Source organism: Rattus norvegicus, chromosome 18, assembly GCF_036323735.1.
Source record: "Rattus norvegicus strain BN/NHsdMcwi chromosome 18, GRCr8, whole genome shotgun sequence".
NCBI lineage: Eukaryota > Metazoa > Chordata > Mammalia > Rodentia > Muridae > Rattus > Rattus norvegicus.
In genome coordinates this window covers 22,616,156-22,631,212 of record NC_086036.1, presented here as the reverse complement: position 1 = coordinate 22,631,212, position 15,057 = coordinate 22,616,156, and the positions used below count along the sequence as shown (strand labels likewise).

Here is a 15,057-nt window from a genome sequence, read left to right as displayed (position 1 = left end):
GCTGCTGATGCATTCTCTTGAAGGAGCCAAAGAAGAGACTGAGGTGAGTCAGGCCTGGTCTCTGACACACAACCAGGAGAATTATGGGAATGTGGGTGATCAATGGGAACTTGGCCCAAGTCAGACTTACTAAGAAGCTAGTCTAAAAATAGTAAATGCATCACCCTGCACTTTTAGTTACATTTCTCTACAGAAACTCAAACATCCATTTATGGTTAATTAAGTAAATATAGCCAAATTTATATTTTAACATCAAAATCATAACAATTAAATCATGTAAATTTATAGAAACAACTACCCATTAAATTAATTTTATCACGCGAGAAACATCTTCAAATTATGGCTGTTATAATTGGGTTAATACATTCTCATTATCGGGGAACATGGCAAATTGGATTTGTGTAAGAAAGCAATAGTATTACAAGCCACTCCATCCTGATAGATGATGTCAATACTACTTCTGAGTCAGAGTCTGCTGTGCCCGAATCAGCAATGCAAAAGAAAGCGTTTAGTTACATTGATGGTGGGATCCCATGGAGAAATGGTAACAATTTGCAGCTATGGGATCTTGCAGAGGGCAAAAGTTGACATTTAACTCTAGCAGTCTAGACCCTTTCCTTCTCAAGAAAACATATTTCCATGTAGCTTAAGGCTGTCTTAGGATAGATATACATGACATAAAAGCTGTAACATTTTGTGAGTGTGTGGGTGGGGGGGATTTACTGCCTGCAGCCATTCCTGCCGTCATTTTTCACAACTGAAAAGCTGTATCCTCGTTATGTGATACCCTGTTCCTAGCTATAAAAATGAAAAATGTATTTTTTCCCTCAGAATTGTTTGATTAAAAAAAAATATAAGCCACTTGCTGTCAAGTTTCAGTTTTCAGATACAAATTGTGCATTTTATGGTGGCACCCAAATGAATGCTATCTTTCCCAAGAGGTCACTGTTCAGAAATACATAAACAAGAGTTATTGATGCCATAAAATTACTTGATGCATTTTATAAAAGTAGAGGGAATAAAAGCTTGTTCACATAACCAAATAGTCTTCTTATTGTTTCTGTGCTCAAACTCAAAGCTAATCTCTGTGAACCATTGAAATAATTCCCTGTGCATGTAAGGTGCCCCTTCCAAAGAACCCTTATTTTATTCCAGATTTCCTTTCCTGCTCTTCTGTTTCCTCACTGAATGATGAATACTTGCAGAGACATGGTCCTAATTGAGGTCTCTCTCTGGTCCTCCTCTTACCTCCCATACTCAGTTTTGTTAAAAAAAAAATCATCATAAACACAAATAACATGAGGTCTGTTGTTAGTTTGAAGTATAATGTTGTTCCTGAGGAGATGGCTTTTAAACACACTACTCCTACTATTTTCATGAAGAAGTCCTGAAGTTACTGTTTTGAAAAAAATCTCCCTGCAGCTGGAGAGATAGCTCAGTGATTAGTGATTATAAGCATGGGATGCTTCTGCAGAGGACTAGAGTTTGATTTCAAGGGTCCATCTGGTGGCTCAGACGCATCTGTAACTCTGCTCCAGGAGATTCGACATTCCCTCCTGATGTCCATAGGCATCAGGTATGCACGTGACCCACATACATAGCAGTGGGCAAAATTCTCATGCACGTAAAATAAAAATAACTCTTTAGAAAAGATCTACCCTACAAACTGTCCTGTTTGCACTACAAAGAAATCCCAAATATTTAAAACTGGAGAGAAGACATATAGAAACAAAGGCCAATTTTTATACTCCCTTGAACAGTAGAATGTTTTCTCCATGTTGGGACTAGATTGATGTAAGTGTCTCTAGGCCTCTGATTTTCAGCCTCTATTGTTCATTGGGTAGTACTGCTTGATCTCCACGGGGGTTTGAATCACTGTTAGTGTTCATTTGAACCCACAAGCCTCATTATTACATGGGGATTCACCCACAGCTCATTTAGATTCTCTTTTCTCTGCACTCAAGTGGAATCATTAAAGTTAGTATTTAATCAGACTCTATCCAGCAAAGGACCAAGAATAAATATTCTTTCTTCTGGCCCTTCCATCAAAATTACTCCTTGTTACCTTTATGTTAAAGAAAGGGGCATCCTGGTAGCAAATATGTTCATCACGGTTAAAATTAACCCTAAATAGACTTGGTACACACACATACACACACACACACACACACACACACACACACATGCATATATGCACAGTCGCAACAATTTTAAAAGTTATGAATTTGAAAAGAAGGTTGGTTGGGGCAATACATAGCAATTGGAGCAGGGAACATGATGCAAATACAGAACTCATGCAATCTAAAAGAAAAAGATTAAGTTTTTAAAAAGTTTTATTGATTTTGGATACCTGTTTCTTTTGTTTATTACTTTTTCCCAGCCTATGTTGTCTCTACCCTGTTATAAATGGCCTGAACAGAAAAATGGAACATCTCCCTTAACTTTAGAAGAGGCTATTGTGGGAAACCAAAGATAACATTAGAGACAAAGGTTGTATCTTCCTTCCTGGATACCAACACTCCAGAAGCAAATTCCTAAGTATTCCATAAAACATCTGAACGGATGAGTCATGGAAGGAAGAGCAAACTGAACAGAGACTGGGTTCAGGTGGCCAAGTCATGTCTACATTTCTGGTGCTGGCAGGAAGTGAAGCAGCTGAGATTTAAAGGAAATGATTAATTCCCACTCAGAAATAGATGTTCCTCTTTTTATCATTGGCAAAACTCATTCTAGAGACTGTTTCTAATAACTTCAACACGATGCAAATATTCAACGAGGGGGCCATTTTTCAAGCTGTCCCTAACTTTTTTTATTGGAGTTTTTTTTATTTGTTTACATTTTCTTTTTGTACAATTTTATCACAGTAGTGATGTCTGGCCCTTAGAATCCATTATGGTGAATTTGTCCAGTAACTCAAAGGCAGGAGGTAAGTAGAGTCGGTGCACCAGGTTCAAGTACACTAATGTGTGCCACAGAAATAGGTTTTACTCCGATTTAAAATCAAACACAAATAAGCATTGATATTTATTTGTTTTCTGCTACTTAGTAGAATATAATAACCCGATTCCCTTCTGTCCCCCTGCATGCTTCTGCACCGGTACCTGGGTGATTTCTCATGCAGAATTATTTCTGTCTGCAAATTTTATCTCACTCACCTATTAAGTCAATTCTTCTTTGGAAAGCTACCCTATGATCTGACTTCATCATTTCCCAGTGTCACTTTACAGCCAGCATTTGCAGTTACTCTTGGTTACATCCTAGACTCCATTACTCCTCTCTGGGTCTTCCTGGGAGAGGCCTCCCTGGCATGAGGGATGATTGGAACCTTGTAGACACCGTGCTGTGAAAGAGGAGGCAGGCAGGAGGATTGAAAAGCTGATTATCTGGTCACTTCCTCTCTGGCATCAGCTCTGAAACTTCATTCATCACAGCAGTTGACAGCCAATCTCTGGGTTTCCTCACCTTAACGGCTGGAACGTCAAGCCTGGAGGAGGATGTGTAAGGATGCTTTAAAAAAAAAAAACAAAAAGACCAAAAGTAGAAGTGAGAAGGGAAAAGATTGCATGGAGCATTGTAAATCTACTTAAAAACAAAATCTAAATGTCACACCATGTATCATCCTGTAAGGAATGCCCCGCTCTGTCCTTCACCATCTCCTTGCCACGTGGGTTCTGTGTTGCTTGTACATGTTTCCTAACAGCAGTGCCTTTTGGTTCTAGTAATGATTTAGTAATTTGGATATTCTAATAAAGAAAAATTAGGTCTTTAGGAAAACTGGTAGTTAGTCAGCATCCTTCAGCACATCATCCACAGCATCCTGTGTCTCTCTCCCCTCATTGTTTTTAAAGAGGCTACAGTCCTCCCCACCTTCCATTAAGGGTGACTACTGTCCACAGACCAGCGCCCTTTGGTTCACTAAAGTTGTACTGTATGCAAAGCATGGAGAACTCTCGGGCATACTTGGGTATTAGCAGTCAAAGGGTGATTTGTCTACGACATTACCAGGAATTTTAATGAGAAAATGTTGTCAGTTATCATGTTACAGAACATGGCTATACCTTTAGATAGCATCTAGACAAGCCAAGGAACAGACCTATTTCTCTGTGCAAATATCTTTCACTCATTCTGAAACTGTACATTTCTTCTGAAGAGAGTCAGAGAGGGCTGAAGGCAGGAGGAAGGGAGTTCCTGGGAACATCCAACAATTCAATCACCTACTCCATTATCTCTTAGATATAGTCCTATAGACAAGGGTAAATGTAAGTATAAATAGTAAAGTTCGAGTGTTGCCTATTAACTGACTTTACATCAGAAACTAGATAAGCGGTCCATTCCAATGACCATGGCCAGTACTTCTCTAGCCCTTGTTCTTGCTGTTGTTTATTTGTTTGAAATGGTAAGAGATGAACAGGATGATTTATGCTGCCTATTTCTTTTGATACAGCTTCCCCTCCTCTTTTAGCTCCTGACCTTGCTAATAAGAACAGGTTGGAAGTTGGGGTTGACAAAGGGAAAGCATTTTGAAAGGGAAGAAAGAGAACCCTGACATCAATAATAGATAAATAGGATGTGGACAGGGTGCCAAGGGCAGTCCCAGATCTCTAATGAGATCCATGCAGCTGGCAGCCCCTTGATAAGTGGTATCCTCTTTCCACCATGCCTCAGGACTGAGCATAGGACTGAGAGCTGACTTTTTACTTTCCATAAGGGCTCTCATTTTCTCCTTCTGGCTTCTCTGATGAAAATCTGCATTCGAGGATTTGTACGATGCAGGCAACATACAGTCTTAATATGTTTTATTAAAGATCAAATAAAAACATTCAAAAAGAAGCAACCCTAGGGGTTTCCCTATAGCAGAAGGGCCTTGGCTTTCAGTAGAAAAGGAATTACCATTTGTTTGTCTTGAGCCTTCTTCATTAGAGACTGCTGGAGTATGTCTTGTTTATAACTCTACACCCTTAGCAGACTCATGTAAGAAAGAGTTTTATTTCATGAAAATAAGTGTTCTTAGAAGGGGGAGCAGCAGGAGAAATCATAGCATGTGTAATATGCTTAATGCATAGATAAGAAGAAATGCATCTTATATCATCTCTGTATGTAGAATAAGTTAGTTTATTCATTTGATTCTGTACTTGCAAAGAGTCTTATTAAAAAGAACTTATTAAATATCTGCTCATTTCTGTGGAACATTCTACCTTGCTAGCAAACATCATTCCCAAATAACTTATGTCAAAGAACAGACTTGTTCTCCATGATGCCATTTTCAAGGGCCTTTGTGGCCTATCTGGCTCTGGTCTTCCTTATATATCTATAATATCTGATACCAGGGTGTTGTTGCTTCGATGCTAATTAATGGAAAAGCAGTAAGCCTATTCATGTAAAATTGATTTTCCCCCCACTGTTGAGCTTAGACTCAGTATATTAAATGGACTCATTTTTTCATCTCTAGGCCTGAATGCTCTCCCTGCCTGCCTTTCTTCCTTCTACACATATGGGTAACAGGCCCTATGTAGTAAACTATGAATGAATTTTATCTAGTCATTAATTTATGTGTGAGAGTCACGAAAACAAAGGAATGCAAGAGCAGGCTAGAGATCTAAACATAGAACTCTCAATAGAAGAAATATCTCAAAAGTATTTGTCCTCTAGCAATTTGGGAAATTTAAATTAAAACGTTGAAATTTCAGCTAAGCCCAGACGTAATGGAAAAGTTCAACAAACAGCTGACATCAAATGCTGGTGAGGTTGTGGAGAAAGAGAATCCTACTCTTCAGATAGACTCAGCAATGTTCATTGCTGCTCTACTCATACAATCCAAGAAAGAGAAACAATGTAACCATCCTTCAGTGGGTGAATTGGTAAGGAAGACTGAGTACATACAAATAATGGATGCTAGTCAGTGCAATGAAAGACAAACTCATGAAATTCATAGGCCAATAGATGGAACTAGAAGATTGTGTTGTATTAGGTAACCCAGAACCAGAAAGACCAATGGTACATATTCTCTTTCGTATGTTTTTCATAGCTACAAATCTTCAGTTATGAGTACATGACGAAGAAACCACACAACCCAGTAAAATACAAAGGGGCTGTAGGTGGAGGCCCTGAAGGGCGTTGTGAGATATAGAGGATGTGGAAGATAGAATAAAGATATATAGCTTCAGCTGGGATGGAAGGAGGAGCCCCAATACAGAAGGAGAAGGAGGAAGGAGGAATAAATAACACCAAGGTTGTCTGATATACAGAATCTAAAGGAAGTTCAGTCACTTCAGCAGACAGGGCTCTGCACAAGGACCACAGACTAACAAAATCTCCAGAACCAAGCACAAGAAAACTCCCTTGGAAGGTTTGGTTAAGATAGTCTATGCAATTCCCAAAACAAATCAATACAATCCTTGGTTGCCTCTCAGGAGATGGCTGTAGTTTCCTGTTGTTGAAGATACTACATACTTAGGATACAAGACTTGAATGAATCAAGTTGCACCTAACCTAAAGCCCTGTTTTATTTTTTATTTATTTATTTTTTTTGTGGTCTAGTTTCCATGGTTCCAGAAAGAACTGTGCAAGCTGCTAAGGGAGGAATGCACTTAAATAGTCTTATCTAGATGCAGCACCCACAAATCATGACAACTACCAGCATGGCAAGATATGCATAAAGGTGCCAGAATGACACACACACACACACACACACACACACACACACACACACACACACCCCAATGGCAACCAACAGCTGTTTAGTGTGACTTAAGGCCCACTTACTAAAAGGGAAATTATGATTATGCCTGGCTGTAAAAAAGTAGCCAGCTTCCTAGGGCTAATAAGGTCAAGAACCTTAAAAAAGAATGTACTAAGTTCATTTTGCTAGACCAGCATAATCCCTCACTACATTCCTAATTATATAAATTGTGTGTGTGTGTGTGTGTGTGTGTGTGTGTGTGTGTGTGTGTGTGTGTAGCTCATAAAAAAATTTCTTTACAGCAGGTGGAGACCATCACTGAAAACCACACCTGAACACAATGCAGAGCTCAACAGATTGTACGAGCCTAGTCCCAATGGACATGCCAACTTACATTTTCTGCATCTATGACACAAGGAGCGCCATAGAAAAGGGTGAACAAGATCAAAAGACCCAAGGTACTAGGAAGCTTGCTATCAAAAAGTCTTTCTTAGAAAGACTGTATAAATAAGAAATGGCTGTGTAAGACTGGAATAATGGAAATACCAATACACTTGTACTGTGGAAGACTGAAAAATATAAAAGATTCCACCCTTAGTCAAAACAAAAACAAAACCGAAACTAATGAATGCAGGGGGGACGAGAATTAGATTATCTCAGCGATGAGCCAGGTTGTTGTTGGTTGATTAGTGTGTAGTGGTCATCCATGAAATCATACATATCACCAACACACACACACACACACACACACACACACACACACACACACACACACACAAATGCTATCACCTCAAGAATGGGAAGACAAGGGAGGGTCTTGAGGGAAGTTAATGGGAAGATAAGGGAGAGTCTTGAGGGAAGGTAACTTGGAGGGCCAAGAGGAAAGAAAGTGATATAATTTTATTTTAATTAGAACATTAAATAATAAGCAAACATGAATGATCATAAGTACATTATAATATGCTATATAAGAAAAATGCTCTAGGCATCGTGGGAAGGAAAACAAGGGCAGTGATAAGCACTAGATTAGGGTCAAGCAAAACAGAAGAGGATGAAGAGTGCTAGATAGAGGTGTTCTACAAAACATGGGCACACCATGCCTCTTAGCCCTATTTTGGTTGGTCCATCTCCTTTGCCAGTACATAATCCCTGATACTTTATTTTTGCTACTTTTGTCTGTATGGCAAAGAAGAAAAAGCTTATATGGGTTTGGTTTTTATTTGCATCACTACCATCTCTTCTGTTCATGTATCTGCCTACCTGCCATGTTACTTCCTGAACTCTGCTGTCCTATATCAGTTTTTCACTTATTTTTCTGGTGATTAGGCTCCATTTATTTTGCAGACCCCTCCATTCTTCTGCATTATGGTCCTTGTTACTAATTCAACTCTTTTTTTTTTTAATCAATGTATACTCATGAATTGCACTAACTACTCAGTTCTACTACAGAGAATATGTCCTAGATGCTGGGACTCTTCCCTACTCCTGGACTGCCATTGTGAGTCTGTACCTGCTCCACTACTGGGCACTACTGCTTGTGGAGGTAGAGCATGGGCACCTTAACTGTGCTTATCTCAGCTGCTGGCAGGACTGATGTTGGGCTGTAGGGAAGCACCGAGACACCACTCCGGGAGTGGAACAGTGCAGTCTGAGATGTGGGAAACTGGACCTGGTTCAGGGGTCCCCAGGCCTCTTACGAGGCCAGGGCCATGGGGTTCTCAGAATCTTGGATATCCAGGCACCACTGGGAGTCCCAGAAGAGCAGAGAAAGGAGTCAGGGGTCTGAGGGCTGGGGATAGCATCAAGCCCAGGCTGGGGATGGATAAAGGGGAGTTCCGGCTTATCCAGCAGTGATTGTCCTTGGCTTGGTACAGAGGCAGGCTTGGTGGCGGTTGTGGCTGGGAGCACAGAGGCCTTCTACTGGAGAATTAAGTTGTGGCTCTATAGTTGAATGCCTTCTCCATGCCTCCCCATAGCAGATATTGATGAAAGAGACAGTCCATGGTTCTAAAAATGTTATTGGTTGCCCATGGCATAAAATAGATGTGTGAGGTACCATACCTACTTCTCAGGGTAGGCCTGAGATTAAATATCTTTTTCAGGGAGGAATATCTTAGAAGGGAAGCTCATTGGCTAAGCCCTCCAGGCCTCTAGATATCTCATTAGCATGGAGAACTCAATTTGGGCCTATGACAAAGGACACGTTTCTTTGATGTGAGAAGCATGGCACATGTTCCAGTTCAGGAATCTGGCAGCGAGGAGGGAGTCATCCGAATCTCAGGTGTGTGCCCTCCAAATCTCCGGGTCCAACCTGCTCTGCCTTCCCAAACTTCTGGCCTGGTTTTACTGTCCAATAGACTGTCATTCACAGCTAATAGCCAGACTTTTATTTTTATTAGCTCACTGAGAAACATTCATGTTCAGCTCTGGCCAAGGTTAGAAAGTGCTTAGGAACTGTTAAGACTGACTTTCTGGTCAAATATTCCCCAGTTCAATAATGAGACTAGACTGAGCAGCTATGTCCAATGAAGCAACAACTAAGACCCTTTCAAAAGATATCATGTTAAAAATATAGACAAAAGTATATAGAGAGTATGAAAAGAATGGGGTTTGGAATGAGGCGGCTTCATTTAGGTGCTAGTGTGCTTGGCTTTGAGACCTTGGGAAAAATCACCATTTCTCTCAGCCCCAGTTTTCTCAGAATTGTGAAATGGAGACATATACTACATACACATATAAATGCTACATACTACATAGTACTAGGAGGATAAACAAAAACATACACTCAGAATTTAAAATACCGTCTGGCTCTCAAAATTATCAGTACCTAAAAAGGGAAATACATTAATAATCAGACACAAGATCTAGAAAACATGGTGGAAACATAGCAAATAAAAAATTAAATAATTAAAAACATAAGTAAAATGGAATCAGTCTATATTAAAAATGTACATTATGCATTTTACTTTCTTTTAAAATAAGAAACAAGAATAATTAAATATCATGTTAATGCAGAAATGCAAGTGACAGGCTCCAGCTCTTCCTGACTCTAGGAAGAAGAGGTGATTACTGCCGCTCAGACTCTGTTGCTAGGCTGCTCCTCGCTTGTTATCTCTCAGATGAGAACAGGATGATGCCTCAAATGGCTCCCTGTTTATTTTCTCTACACATTCAACAATGTCAAAATTCTCTGCTTACAGCTTTGAATAATTCAAACATTAAACGGGTGCTTTCCAAAAGGACCCCTATTTACCACAGAAAGAGGCATCGTAGAAGCATACACAAATCAAATAGCAGCATTTGGCACTAAAACACAGCTCCGCATGCATATTTTAAATGGACAACAAGTGGACAATGTTGTGACACGGGAAGGCTTCATGCAGGACATGGAAGTGGACAGGGGTTGGAGAACCATGAGTTTAGGCAGTCTGTTATCTAAGGTTCATAGAGCCAGTCTAAAAAGCTGCACACATAGGGAGTTGGCTCTGCCATCCCCAGCCTGCTACAGACTCCTGTCATTAGTAATAAACGAGCCTGGTCAGCTTGAAAATGAATTGTAGCCAGGGTTGTGAGATGGCTCAGTTCCAGATGATGTTTGTTTATGCGCAGTAATTAGAGTCCAGCTGCTAGAGGGAGACAGCCATATTCCCAGCTGGATTTTAGAAAATGTGGCCTTTCATTAAAAAGGCAGCTTTCAAGAAATCTGTTTTTCTCAAACTGAGAGGGTTAGACCCCATGAAGATGTGTCAACCATGTTGCCTGGAGTCAGTCACCTCTGCTGGTTAATCCCTGGCTGGCAATTCTGATGATCGGAAAAGTAGCATGCTTCATTCATAAGGCAAAATGGAAACCAATACAGAGAACATCACAGAAGAACAAAGAAAACATGCAAGTCTCCCAGGAGACCACCATAGACCCACATTTGCAAGTGTCCTCAATGTCTTTTAAAAATTCTTCGAGCTTTAACACCTTCCACTCAAAATAATCTTGATACAACTTAAGGCTACAAAGGTAAGGGCTGAATGGAAGACAGCAAAAATGGAAAGATGGGATTTTAAAAGAAAACAGATGGATGGATGCTCATCTGGGGAGTAAACTATAAATCCAAATAGAGTAGGTCAATAAACAAATAAGATATCACCATAAGATGTGTCTCTGAGTCCGAGGCATTGTCTTTATAACCAAGCCTGTGGAAGAATGCATCTCTGCTTTCAGAGTCATTTTCCTCCTGTTCCCACATCTATTCCCCAATGTGTCTCATCTTGACCTTCAGTATAGGAACAGTATTTGCCATGAAGGGGACTAGACATCGGCTGAAAATCAGTACCTCTTGGGAAAACACATCCGTCTTTTTTTCTTTTTTAAAATACTCATATTGGTGGGATGATAATCCCAAATGACCTATTGGTGGCCATTCTAGTTTGGGATGAAAAACAATAGACCCATCTACTTTTAAAGTTTACTTGAAAATATTTTTTCAATTGGCAAAATTCATGAAAGAACCTATGCTTTTGTCATTACTAATAGGCATTAGCAATCTTGCAGCTCTTAGACATATATCCCTTCTAACACAATTGACTAAGACAACATGGACATCTCCACCTGTTTGCTGAAATTATTGATTTATTTATTTGACTATTGATGTGATTAATTAAAGCTGGCAAAGGGTGCCATGGTGTAGGGAGCCATATTGGATTTGGGCATGGCCGCTTTGTGACTGTATAGCTCAAAGTAGCTACATGACTCTGGGCTGTATGGCCACAGATACTCACCCCTAAGATGACTGCCATAAAGTCTTGAGATTGTTGGACAAAAGCCTCTCCCATGAATGTACGGCACAGGAAGATAACAATAACGGTATGCTTCAGCCCGAGCAAATACCAGATGTCTCCTGAGCAAATACTAGATGTCTCCACCACCTGACCTCTTCATCTACTGCCTGACCTCTTTGCGTCCTGTTATCACTGCCTGAATACCCTTGCCCCTCCCTCCTTTGTGTTTCACAAAGGTCACTCCCCCTATCTGAATGCCTTATAAGCTGTAACGCTCACCCCAATAAACGAGACCTTGACAACAAAATTTTGCTTGGTCTCCTTCTTTTCTCCCCCCCTTGACCCTCAGGTAGCGCCTCTTCGGAACCCTGAATAACTAGACCTGCTGGACTGGTCACCATGGTGACTTCTGAGAAGAAATGAAGACAAAGGGCACCTGGGGATAAGGCAAGGTTCTAGGATGGGCAAAATAGAGCAAAGCCTAGATGACACCAAAATTTTCCACATGTCTATTTCAAGACACAGACCAGGTGGTGATTCAAGACTGAAGATGCTTGGAAGCAGAATCAACCATTCTTAACAACACAACCATTACCAACCCAAACAGTGAGGACCATGGTTCCCTAGGCCTCCCAGGTTCAACTACAGAAGGTTGATAAAACCCTTGATAAGCTCATGAATAAATAAATAACCTGATGTAACTTTACCTTCAAATGTCAGCAAGTCAGACTTTGGGGTTTGGAAACAACTGATTTAAGAAAATAAATTATACACTTTGGTGATGGGACATAGAAACATCAAGTTGGTACTGATCTCCCTTCTGGCTAGCTTTTTATAGTAACAGGAGGTGCAATGCAGGCTGCAAGGGGAAATGCCATCAGCAGTCTTATTTAGATGTCATCCCTGGGCATTACAATAATGACAGGTGTGGGAATATATGATCATGGATGCAATAGAACCATGTGTGTTATGGGGGTATGACTAGATTCTGTCTAATTGAATTTAAAACCTGGTACATCGGAGAAAAAATAATGTGTGGTATCTGGCCAAGAGAGAATAGTTGTGGAGTTCATGGACCCCAGGAAATATACTATTATTCTGCTAAGTGAACACAGTATCAAAATGCCCTCTAAGTGTGTTTCTGTGTACCTCTGCATTAGTTCAGTTGTCTAGTCTCCTCACAGAAGTTTCTTTGTGCAGTGGACAGTTAATACAGAAATTCACAGCTGGTCAAAGCACAGAGAGTAGGTGTCAATGGAATGAATGCTTCTTCATGAAAGGAATATAAGTATCACTCCTACTCCACATCTCAAGGACTAACGTGGAAAGATGAAGAGTAGAAAGATAGTAAGAGCCAGGGAGAGAGAAATGGACTGATGCAGTCTCCTGGATGTGACAGAAGCACTATGCTTAATGATAAGTTGTAAACAGCAGTCGTGGTTGCCTGCGTAAGATCAAGCTTTTCAGCATGCTAGCATCTAGAGAAAGGGGGTTCATGAAGCCACACTGCTGGGAAATTACAGAGCTTCAATGGGTTCTGGAGGAAGGAGAGCATGTTTTCTTTAAGGATGTCATCCCTGTTGTGATGACCACTCACCAATGGATAACTTTAATCCATGAGTATCCAGGCAGCATACATTGGACTCAGTCTATTGTTAAAGAAATTAAAAGACAACAAAATTGGTGGTGAGGGGTGGGGGGGATAGAGGTTGGAGAAGTTAGCACAATAGAGTGAATATGGTAAGAATAAAATACTATTTTAAAAGTAAATATTAAAAGCAATAGGTCTTGTAAGCTGAATGCATGAATCTGGAATCATACCTACCACCGATGAAGAAATTGAGAGGAAAGCTACCATTTCTGTGGGACAAATTAAATACTAATAACATCTTAGGATATATCTCCCAAATCGCTTTTAAAACATCCTTATTATTTTCTGTTCTAAGAAAATTGAATTTACTTTAACAAGCCATTGTTTTGAAAATAGCTAATGGGAGACTGGGGAGATAGCTCAATAGGTAAGGCCCTTAGCACACAAATGTGAAGATGGTTGTCCAGACTCCCAATACCCTTGTAAATGCTGAAAAGTCATGATTGCCACATACAGGTAATACCAGCACACAGGAGGGAAAGATAAAAGAGACAGGGTATTTTCCAAGTTCAGCTGTCTGAGTCAGCAAACTAAAGGTTCATTGAGAGCCCCTGTAGTGTTATATAAGGTGGAGGGAGAGTGGTTGAGAAAGAACCTACTATCAATGTATGGCTTATAGAAATGCACACATGGCCACACCACATTCAGCACAAACACAAGTGTCACACGCATGCACACAGCACAGGCACACAGACACATGCATGTACACACAGCTGATCGTGATATTATCCTTCCATCTTTAGGACTTAGGAAAATGTCTTATTCTTTGGACAATACAAACAATATCTTCTTCATGATAATGAGTCAGATAGTTATATCTTGGGGGCCTATAATCACACAGAAATTGACACAGGTGAGGTCAGGGGACTCCTCTTCCTGACTTAAAATGTCTAGAGTGTCAAGTGTAATCAACAAAGTCAGACACGCTATATTGGATTCCACTATTGGGTTCCAGCACAGCCTTTAAAACCCATCTTCTTTTCTGGTATTGTGACCTATTTAAATGGTCTGCTGGTGTAAGTGCATCAGCTGTCTGTATAAACCAGAACAGATAACCTTGCAAATAAGAGCACTCAGCTATCTGATTTGATCACATTTAAGTTGACTTTTGAAGGTTTAAAAAAAAAAGATTATTCTGTAATGTCTTGGCAAGCTGCATTCAACCCTTATCTTTGTGAGGAAACATGAAAGGGTGCCCTCAACACTCAGGATCAGCTTGAAGGTCTGCAAATTATCAACATGAGGGGGGGAGTCCAAAACCCAGTAGTAAACTCAGCCATACATCGCTGTTCTCCACGATGCTCCACGGGTCATGGCATAAGGCAGTGCCATCCATAAATCATCTCCATTTGCCTTTTTCAATTCAAATTCATAGAGAGTTTTACATAATTTTGCCTTGGCTTTGAGGCCCTAGAGATTTCAGACTATACTTTATGGAAGAAGAGTTTAAAATGATGGAGAGAGTGGTTTACTGCTGCGGTTTGGGGCTGTGGGGAATCTAGGCAGCTGTTGTAGTGTTTCAATCGTAATAAACAAGCATATTATTCTTCAGAGTACAAAAAGAATTTTGGAACTTTATCTTGTAGAACAGCATGGAGCACTGCGCCAGAAAACCAGAAATGTCTGCAATTAAGTAAGAAACTCAGTCTATGCAGGCCCTTCTGACATCAGTTACATGTCAGAAGTAGAAAGGACCAGGGCTCAAGACTTCCCATAGAAGGTAATTTCATAGCTAATCATTACCATAAATGCCCTTATCTTATTTCAATCTCATGTTTCCTGTTCTCTGACATCAATACTGATATTTTCAGATATGGAGGAGTTAAACATTGACTTACCAATTTTATTTTTCATGTATTATTGTTTTCCTTTATTCTTTACTATTTTCAGTGCTCGGTGACAAGTGCTGGCCATTCATGTGCTAGGGATGTCTATGCCTCTGAGCTGTGACTCCA

The 15,057-nt window shown here is 40.2% G+C and overlaps 1 long non-coding RNA gene across 1 annotated transcript; it reads right to left on the bottom strand.

Annotated features, from left to right (window-relative positions):
* Positions 1-2,993: 2,993 nt before the first annotated feature.
* LOC134483005 (uncharacterized) lies at positions 2,994-12,232 on the bottom strand. Its single transcript, XR_010059795.1, has 2 exons — positions 11,452-12,232; positions 2,994-3,507 (listed from the first exon to the last, which is right to left on the bottom strand). It is a non-coding gene; the product is annotated as an uncharacterized LOC134483005 (long non-coding RNA).
* Between the last annotated feature and the right edge of the window lie 2,825 nt (positions 12,233-15,057).